Below are 9,471 nucleotides of genomic sequence, written 5' to 3'. Positions count from 1 at the left end.
CCTTGCATTTGTTATGTAGCAGAGCAAGCGAACACACCTGCTTTTACTCAGTACTCGGACTAAAAACAAACCTAGGGCTTTGAACATACTAGGCAAGCTGTCTGCCTCCTGAGCCACCCGCCACCTCAGCTCCAAGTAGATTTTTAAAAAGAGTAAATAAAGAGATCCGTTTAAGTTCCTACTCAGCAGTACTTTGATGCCCAAGATTAGAAATTGCTTCCTTGTATATTATTTCTACACCTGCTGGAATGTGATTCCTGCCGTGTATCCATTTGGCAGCGCCAGACTCTTGTAAAAACAGGTACTTTGTTAAGGAGGAAGCGGCTCCATTTTCTGCCTGTGGCCTCCGTGGCTGTCCTGTCCGAGGATCTTCTGCCACCTACTGGACACACGAGGAATAGCACTGACAGGCTAATCCCAAAAAGTTGCGCTGACTTTCTGAGTTGGTGATTGGTAAGAGGGGGTCCTGTCCAGCATGGAGAGGGGGCACTGGCCAGGCATGTCCATCTTTATGTTAGGGGTCTTAGTGCTATGATAGACCCTCCCTTCCTGCTCTTGTCTTCCTATTCTTCCTTCCATATCCTCCAATCTCCTGCTAATGCTTGCTTTTTAAAACATGGTCCAGGCTAAAAGAAATGAACCAGAAGAGGGAACGTCCGCCCTCTAGACATTGCTTCATGATCATCTCTGTGTGACCTACCCTACTTCGGGATGTCGTTATCTGTGTGACCCATCCCCCAGGTATACCCCATCACACGCGCAGGAGGGCTGGCCTTCTGATCTGTGCTGGTGTTACCGGGACAGCGTGTTCCAGGGCTGAGGTTCATACAATGGGCCCTGGAAACCCTGGTGCAAGGCAAGGAGCTCAAGGCTGAGCATTGGGCTTGAATTCCTGCTGCTGTGTGGTGCCTTCTGAGGGGCTCACAGTACAGATGTGCCAAGAAAACACCCTGAGCTGGTGGCCAAGGTTTTTCTCCCATGAGGGCTCAGAGCTGGTACTGTGTATTCTGGTGACTGGCTGTGGACAGACAGACAGATAGTAGGGCAGGATATGGGGGCACTCGGAGCAGTCCTGAGGACAGCATCACATTAGTGCCCCCACTGTTCATATGACTTTCTCCAAGCCAAGGGAGGGGCTCTGAGAACGGGGGCCAAGCTGCTCTCACTGATGGTTGGCATGTTGAAGAGCAGCTGGGACTTTGTGAGACATTACCTGGGCTCTCAGCTCCCACTTCTCAGAGGAATGCCCCTTTAGAGTTAGAACAAGTCTCCACTAGAACAGGACACAGCCAGCCAAGCCTGGCTTCACAGAATGGCTCAGGTCTCCTCGTGCTGTGAAAACTCCCCCTGGGTTTCCCCTACACCTCGCTTATCTCCTCATTTCTAACTCTTTCTGTATATCTGCACGTACATCATTAACGTTATCTCCCTTGTTCTTTCTTCTCCCTTCCTTGCCCTGCCATCTCTTTCACACACACGGGTGTGTATATGTCTGTGTGTCTGTGTGTGTATATGTGTCTTCTGTGTGTCTGTATGTGTGTCTGTGTGCCTATCTCTGTGTGTGTGTCTCCAGTGATCCCCTAATCCCTCTGAGGAAGGCTGACAATGATGGTGACATTCATTTTTGTTCTTCAAAGTGCACCCTCCCCAATCCCACTCTTAGTGCAGAGATGGCTCTGTTCCTGGGGCTTTTGAGAGACCAGGCAGTTATGAGATAGGACCTCCTACCTCTAGGTGCTTAGTTCTTGTGGGACCAGAAAACAAAGCTAGGACATCCCAAGTCTTGCTGGATAAAGCTACATAGGCTGTTCTGATAGCAGCCAGCCCAGGGCTGATTCCACCAACGCTGTTTTTTGTAGGGATGGCATGCATAATTACTCTTCCGAGCTTCTTGATCTTACCTGGTGGCGCTTGCTCACTGTCTTGGCCTAGAAAGGCCATAAGGCTATTTAAGGTGAGGAACCTGACATCAAGAGGGACCCCTCCCCACCCAGGTGATGCCAGGACATCACCTTGCCTGTGCCATATCTCTAACCAAAGGGAACAATGGCCACTGAAGAGGATGTGTATGTTGTGTTTGAATGCAAATGCTAAGAGCTAAAAGCAGGGTTCTTTTGGAAGCCCCTGTTCTCTGACACTACATAGGCTCTGGGAATAGGGAAGAAGGTCAGTACATTGTGGGCTGTGCTAGTGGATTGTCGGGGTTGCAGCCTGGGCCTGGGTAGCCCTATCAGGCTATGCTTGGGTACCCATTCTCAGTATGCCCATTAAACAGACAGGTCTTAGTGAAAAGTAGGAAAACGAGATGCCTGGTGACTCCTTAAGTCACCTTTAGGGTCCTGATATTACATTTAGGCTTAAGTAGAAGACGGGCCAAAGGTGTAGCTCCACCCACCACTGAAGACCCTTTATTGTCTCAGCCCCAGTTTCTCCTGCAAGGTTTCTACAGGTTGTCAGCACTGGGTGAATCTCTTCTTAGGAGAGAAGAGCCCTCAGTCACACCCCACCTGGCCAGTCTGAGGTTGTCCAAATCAGAGACTCTAGATCTGGGAATGCTTTCTTGAGCTCAGACTTGTCTCTTTGGGGCATTCCCCCATTGGCCTCCTCCCTCAGTTTCTCTCTCCTCCCTCAGTCTCCCTCTCCCCTTTCCTTCCTCTTTCCCTCTCTTTTTCTTTCAGACTCTCCTTCCCATCTTCCTTCACTCCCTCCCTTTCTACTTTTATTTCCCCCTTTGTTTCCTTTCCTCCCTCTCCCTCCTCCCCTTCTCCTCCCCTGCCACTCCCCTTCTTCATCATGTCTCCCTTTCTGTCTCCACAACGCATTCTATCCTAACACCCCATAGTTCTCTGGCACTCTGTCCCCTGGCAGACTGCCACTGCAGTGCGACCCTCTGTTTTCTGGTGTCTGCATGGGCTCCTTCCAAGATCCCGAGAAAGGGTGTACCAAGGCAGTCACGTTTTTTTTTTTTTTTTTTTTTTTTTTTTTTTTTTTTTAAAAGAACTTTCCCAAATTAACACATTTTTGCCTGCAATCTGTCAAGACAGCTGTCTCTCTGTCCCTTGAGTTCCTTGTGGCTAGCATCAGAAGCAGTCACAGGCACTGTTAAGGTTCGGGAGGAAAGAAAGGGGACTAGAAAACAAGAAGTCTGACCTCTGGCAGGTATGTGAGTGATGGACGCTCATCCTGTGTCTAAGTCCACTTGCTTTGGGGACATGAAAGTTACCTAAGATGCACACATGCTACATGGTGTACAGTCCTAAAAGCATGCGGAAGAGGATCGTGGTCTGACAAGGTGGAGACAGCATTGCCTCAAGGTCTTATCGTGGTGCATGGCTCAGAGGAAGTCCTTGTCACAGAAAAGGGATTGAGGAAAGGCCTCTTACACAGGAGGATCCCTGGGGAGCTCATCTCATGCAGGAGGCTTCAAGGATAACTCGCACAGTGATCTTCTCACTGATGGGGGCTCATAGAAAGATGCTATAGAGGAAGGCTCAGTTCATAAAATCAGGGTGAATTCACCTTCTCAGACATGCGCAACTAGACACATCCCATGACTCTGGTTTTCTCTTTTGAATGAAATTATTCATTTGAATGAATTTCTTCTCTGTAGAAGAAAATTCAGCAACATTCCCAGCTGGTGGCTGCCCCGTGCTCACTGGCTATATATGGAACTGCCCGTACCATGGCTCTCAGCCGTGGGACTAGTTATGGCCACTGTCAATGCTGGTGGCTCTGTAGCCTGAACCAGAGCCAGTTCTCATGGTTCCTGGCAACACAATCCTCAACATTCTTTTTCTTCTCTTTCTTTCTTTCTTTCTTTCTTTCTTTCTTTCTTTCTTTCTTTCTTTCTTTCTTTCTTTCTTCTCTCCTTCCTTCCTTCCTTCTTTCCTTCCTTCCTTCCTTTCTTCCTTTCTTCCTTCCTTTCTTTCTTCTTTTTTTTTTTTTTTTTTTTTTTTGGTTTTTCAAGACAGGGTTTCTCTGTATAGCTCTGGCTGTCCTGGGACTCACTCTGTAGACCAGGCTGGCCTTGAACTCAGAAATGCACTTGCCTCTGCCTTCCAAGAGCTAGGATTAAAGGCGTGTGCCACCACTGCCTGGCAACATTCTTTTTCTTCCTTCCTTCCTTCCTTCCTATCTTTCTTTCTTTCTTTTTTTTTTTCTTCGAGATAGGGTTTCTCTGTGTAGCCCTGGCTGTCCTGGAACTCACTCTGTAGACCAGGCTGACCTCGAACTCAAGAAATCCACCTGCCTCTGCCTCCCAAGTGCTGGGATTAAAGGCGTATGCCACCACCGCCCGGCAACACTCTTTCTTAAGAAGCTCTACCAAACCACATGAGTATCAAGTTCTACATCTTCCCTGAGCCCTGAGAACAGCCTTGGGAGACCCTTGGCTTCTCTGGTGAGAGAGACTTGTGCCTAGGGATGACAGCTTCTCCTACATGAAATTCAGCACTGAAGACATGACTCCAGGAATGCTGGTGTGCGATGGTTCCAAGCTGAAAATGCCTCAGGTGTCTTTCACCGCTTAGCATCTGCAGAGCTAGCTGGGGCAGACATGGTGCTGCTGCTGCAGTGTTCTAGGCTGGAATTTTCTGGCTTCTTTTCTCAAAAGGTCTGGACTCCTCAGAACACCAGTGCCTCTGTAGAGTCATCCTAGGCTGACGTGTGTTCTTGCAGCCCAGCTCAGACTCTACCCAATACTCAAAACTCCAGTTCACAAACTCTCCTGACAAAGGAATAAAGGGTGTGTCCAAGGCTTCAGCGCTGTCCCCGGAGTACTGTGGTTGGTCACAGCACAGGCCTCACCAAGCTCTAGGTCAACTCCAGACTTTCCTCTTCCATGGAACCCAAATCATAGAAAGGCAAAGCTCTTACAGACAGAATCTGAGAAGTTGTCAGCACCAATTCCAGCTTGGAGCAGTTGGGTATCGTACATTGATGTTCCTGAGGCCATCTGAGGATCCAGCATCCACACAGGAAGAAGCCTTCACCTGCATTAGAACTGCTCACTCCTGAGGGCCAGGGCTCAGTCAGGTCTGACCCTCTCCTCCCTAAAATAGGGCTCAAATGGCTCTAAGTGGCTGCCACCCAAACCTTGGCAAGAGACTGACTGTCATACGGTGTGTTGGAGTGGACAGCCTCACCTCCTGGTGTGCTTTTGAGGAGTGCTCGAGGCTGCACTATAGACTAACGAAGTCCAATCTCAGGGACTGTGGGGGGTTGGACTTCAGCATTTCAATAAATTCTAGCTGCTTCTGCAGGTCAGTCAGGTTTGAGAGCCTGATACCTGAATCATCTGTGTGTGCATGTGCACATGTGTGTATGTGTGTGAGAGAGAGAGAGCCTGATACCTGAATCATCTGTGTGTGTGCATGTGCACATGCGTGTGTGTGCATGTGCCCATGTGTGTGTGTGTGTGAGAGAGAGAGCCTGATACCTGAATCATCTGTGTGTGTGTACATGTGTGCATGTGTGTGTGTCTGTGTGTGTGTGTGAGAGAGAGAGAGAACCTGACACCTGAATCATCTGTGTGTGTGTGCATGTGTGCATGTGTGTGTGTCTGTGTGTGTGTGTGAGAGAGAGAGAGAGACCTGACACCTGAATCATCTGTGTGTGTGTGCATGAGTGTGTGTGTGTGCGCATGAGTGTGTGTGTGTGTGTGAGAGAGAGAGAGGTAGACTGACACCTGAATTGTCTATGTGTGAGTGTACATGAGTGTATAAGTATATGAGTGTGAGTGTTAGTGTATGTGTATGTGTGAGTGTGTTTATGTATGTGTGAATGTGTATGAGTGTGAGTATGTGAGTGCGTGTGAGCCTGACATCTGAATCTTCTATGTATGAGTATAAATGTGAGTGTGAGTGTGTGTTTGAGTGTGTGAGTGTGCTTGTGTATGTGTGAGAGTGTGTGTGCATGTGTGTAAGAATGTGTGAACATGTGTATGAGTGTGTGTTTGTGTGAATATGTGTTTGTGTATGTGTGTATTTTTGTGTGTATGCTTGTGTCTATGTGAATGTGTGTTTTGTGTGTGTGTCCTCTGGTTTCATTTATAGTTAGTTAATAATAATGGCTTTCTCAAAAGATGGTCGTGTGGTGGCAAAGCACCTGAGTTTGATTCCCGGGACTCATATCTGGCAACTCACAGATGTCTATAGGCTGAGCTCCAGGTGATCCAATGCCCTCAACACACAGATGTCTATAGGCTGAGCTCCAGGTGATTCAATACCCTCAACTCACAGATGTCTATAGCCTGAGCTTCAGCTGATCCAATGCCCTCTTTTGGACAATGCAGGCACTTTAATCTGTGTGTTCATGCATGCATGCATGCACACACACATACAAATAATAAAATATAAGGAAAAAGCATTTCTGAGAGTCACCAGAGACCCAAAGAAGTGGACAAGACCTGGGATGAGTCTCTTCCCTGTCTACCACGGTCAGGGTTCAGATGTGAGCTGTCCTGGAGTAGATGGTTGTTGATGTCGCTGATAGGTTAGCTCACTGAGTCAGAGCACTGTTGGGTGGAAGCCAGTCTTTCTGACAGTCATAAAGCTTACTCCAAGGTGGGCAGATGGCCTGGAGGAGGTGCTGGCCGTAGAAAGACTGTAGTCACACATGAGTCCAGATTCTACCCAGGACGCACCTATGAGTTGAAGAGGTAGCCACCCCCATCTCCCAAAGGTGAGTCGGGGATGGGGGTGGGGAATTGTCCCCTGAGCTACTTGGCCAGCTTCCCATTTTGAATAGGAGTAACTGGTCTTCCAATTGCTTAAGAAAATAAGAAAGCCTGGCTCTGTGATGCTACAGTCAGGGTCTTTTGTGAGGTTTACCCTCTCCTGTGTCACACTTCCTGTGGTTGCGTGGGTACATATGGCAGAGTCAGTGGTAGGCGGTCTGTGATGGGAGTGCCAGCGTCAGGCCAGACTCCACATGGGAGGATTATTGTCATGAAACTGTCTGTGGGGCAATCCTATGGAAAATGAGTTAAAGGGATCAATAGGAGAGTTAATGTCAGGTCAAGAGGCTCGGGCACTCGAGGAGCTGAGATAAAAACACCTATGCAACACGTGTAGGAATACACCCCCCAAGAAAGAGACATGCATGTTACACATACATATGCATGGCACACAGATACACACACATATATCACATTCACAACACACACATATAGACATACACAGATACTTGTTGGGACCCACCACCAAACATAGATGTACACATAGAGAGATACGCAATATACATAGGCATGTCCATATTCACAAACATACATACTTCATGGATAACAGATATACACATCTCTTTCTCAACACACACACACACACACAGACACAAACACACACAGACACACACAGACACACACACACACACACACACACACACACACACGCACACACCATAGAGCCCCTTCCACAGCCACATACATACAAAGACAAGCACATAAACACCAGATACAAATCACACTACAAAAGAACGAAGGCCCAGCACTCTAGACGGTGTCTTCACATCCTACTTGGGGTGCAATAGCTGTGCACAAGTGCATTGGGCCACATGCAGCCCTGCCTGTACATGAAGCCACCTGCACATGAAGCCTTGTATAGAAGGCAGGCTACTGCTTGGTGCTGTTGTGTGACACTTTTTCCTGGGGACTGTGGCGAGAACAAGCCACAGATGGGGACTCTGTATGACACACCAAAGTAACCTTACCACCAAAATTAAACTTGGTCAACCAACAAGTTTACTGGCATCACTACCAGGAGTATGGTGAGGGATTAATTGTGTGGGTGGGGATGACTCAAAGGCAGTGGCAACACCAAAAAAGCCCGCTCTAGCATGGGTGATGGCTCAGGAAAGCTAGCGCCTCGGAGCTCACTGCACAACTGCCAGGCAGCTCAACAGGTTGGAAGAGCATCTGTTCTAGGCAGCTTGGGTCATTTGGTCTCTTGGCAGTCCTTACTGCTTGTATAAGCTTGGGGAGAGAGGGGCCTAGTGCATTTGTTCAGTTTCAGGAACTTCCTGAAGCTTTTGTGTTGTTCACTTCCTGAATCTTAAGGATGTTTCCCTGCCAGACGAAATGTTACATCAGGGAGAGAATTGATGTTAATGGGGGTAACTGAGAATAAAAAGCTGAGACGACACCGAGGAAAACGAGTCTCCTGAGAAAACACTTACATGTGGTATCTCATTCAAGGGAAGTTCATTCTGGAATGAACATTTGTCTAAATGTTTTTTACTCACAGGAAGAAGCATCAACCAAAGTGTTTGTGCCATGTTCCCAGGACTCTATTTCTCCACCCTCCCAAACCTGCCCTCCTTCCTGACAGGAGGCACGTGGAGCTTCTGGTCTCCACTCTGTGGGCTTCACAGGGCCTTGAGGAACACAGCAGAAGTCTTTAGGAGTGGCTTTATAAGCAAACACTCTCTCCTCTGTTTTTCACAGTTGAATATGAAAGAAAACAAGGAGGGGTGACCACTGCAGGGGACAGTGTGCAGGACGACCTGTCTGAAACTTTTACAACAGGGAGGGACTGGGCTGTCTGAAACGCTCTGCAAAGCTCCATGTTCATTCTAGAACCAAACCTCGTGGTTTGGTGCTGTGACAGCGCCAGCCCAACCTGCCCGGGGAAAGCTACTTCCTGCCTGGCAGTGAGCTTTCCTGAGAGGTGGGGCTGCTACTTCCTCGCCGACTCCCCACCCTCTAGGGTAGAGGCCTTTCTTGTGAAAGGGACAGAGGGACATGGGTAACCTGAGAACCTATTCTCAGGCAGTAGAGTCTTTATGGCCTGTAATCCAATGGTTTCATCAGCCCCGGTGATTTATAGAAATTGATGCTGTCATCTGATAGGAGCTGTGGGGAAGAAACTGTCCCAGACACTGGCTCTTTATTTTCCATGAGCAAGGGAGAGTTGTTTATGAGTTGTCTGCATTTTGAACTCTTTGTTCCATGGCTTGATGACAACCACGGTGCACTGAGTCACCCACAGACCTCAGAGACTGAGCCCCGAGGCCTGTGACTAATGGCTTCAGTGCAAAAAATGCTTAGCTTAAAAAAAAAAAAAATAGAAAAAGGAGAAAGCAAGCAAGCAAAGAACTCGGTGGGCTTTCAGGCTTGGTGTTGGCCAGGCAGGGACGAGCCTGGACCACAAGCTCAGGAGCAAGGGGCGGGCTTCAAGCTCGGTGGCTGGAGCATCCTGGCAACCATTTCCTGGGTTTGGTAGTGGCAACTTTGGAAGTGTTTTTCGTCCTGTAGGTTCCTTTTGCAAAGCTGTAAAGTATTAAGTGGCTGTAATTCTGCGATAAGTTGTCAACATCAGTCCTCTAGCACCCTCTGCTGTAGACAAATGATGTCAAGGTTTTTTTTTCTTTGAAGGAATTGGCTCTATTGCCCCGGAGTGAGTGTCAGAGAGAGGGGCAGCAGGAAGGAGAGAGGGAGAGTGGGAGAGAGAGAGAGAGAGAGAGAGAGAGAGAGAGAGA

The 9,471-nt window shown here is 48.2% G+C and overlaps 1 long non-coding RNA gene across 2 annotated transcripts in view; it reads left to right on the top strand.

Moving 5' to 3' along the window:
• The first annotated feature begins 6,571 nt into the window (after positions 1 to 6,571).
• Positions 6,572 to 9,471, top strand: part of LOC116081406 — a 45,059-nt gene continuing 42,159 nt past the window's right edge. For both annotated transcript variants that reach the window (XR_004114875.1, XR_004114874.1), the window contains exon 1: positions 6,572 to 6,681. This is a non-coding gene — a long non-coding RNA (uncharacterized LOC116081406). The remainder of the gene's footprint in view (positions 6,682 to 9,471) is intronic.

This window comes from Mastomys coucha, unplaced genomic scaffold (genome assembly GCF_008632895.1).
Source record: "Mastomys coucha isolate ucsf_1 unplaced genomic scaffold, UCSF_Mcou_1 pScaffold7, whole genome shotgun sequence".
Lineage (NCBI taxonomy): Eukaryota > Metazoa > Chordata > Mammalia > Rodentia > Muridae > Mastomys > Mastomys coucha.
Note: the sequence above shows the minus strand (reverse complement) of the source record. Positions and strands in the feature narration are given on the sequence as shown.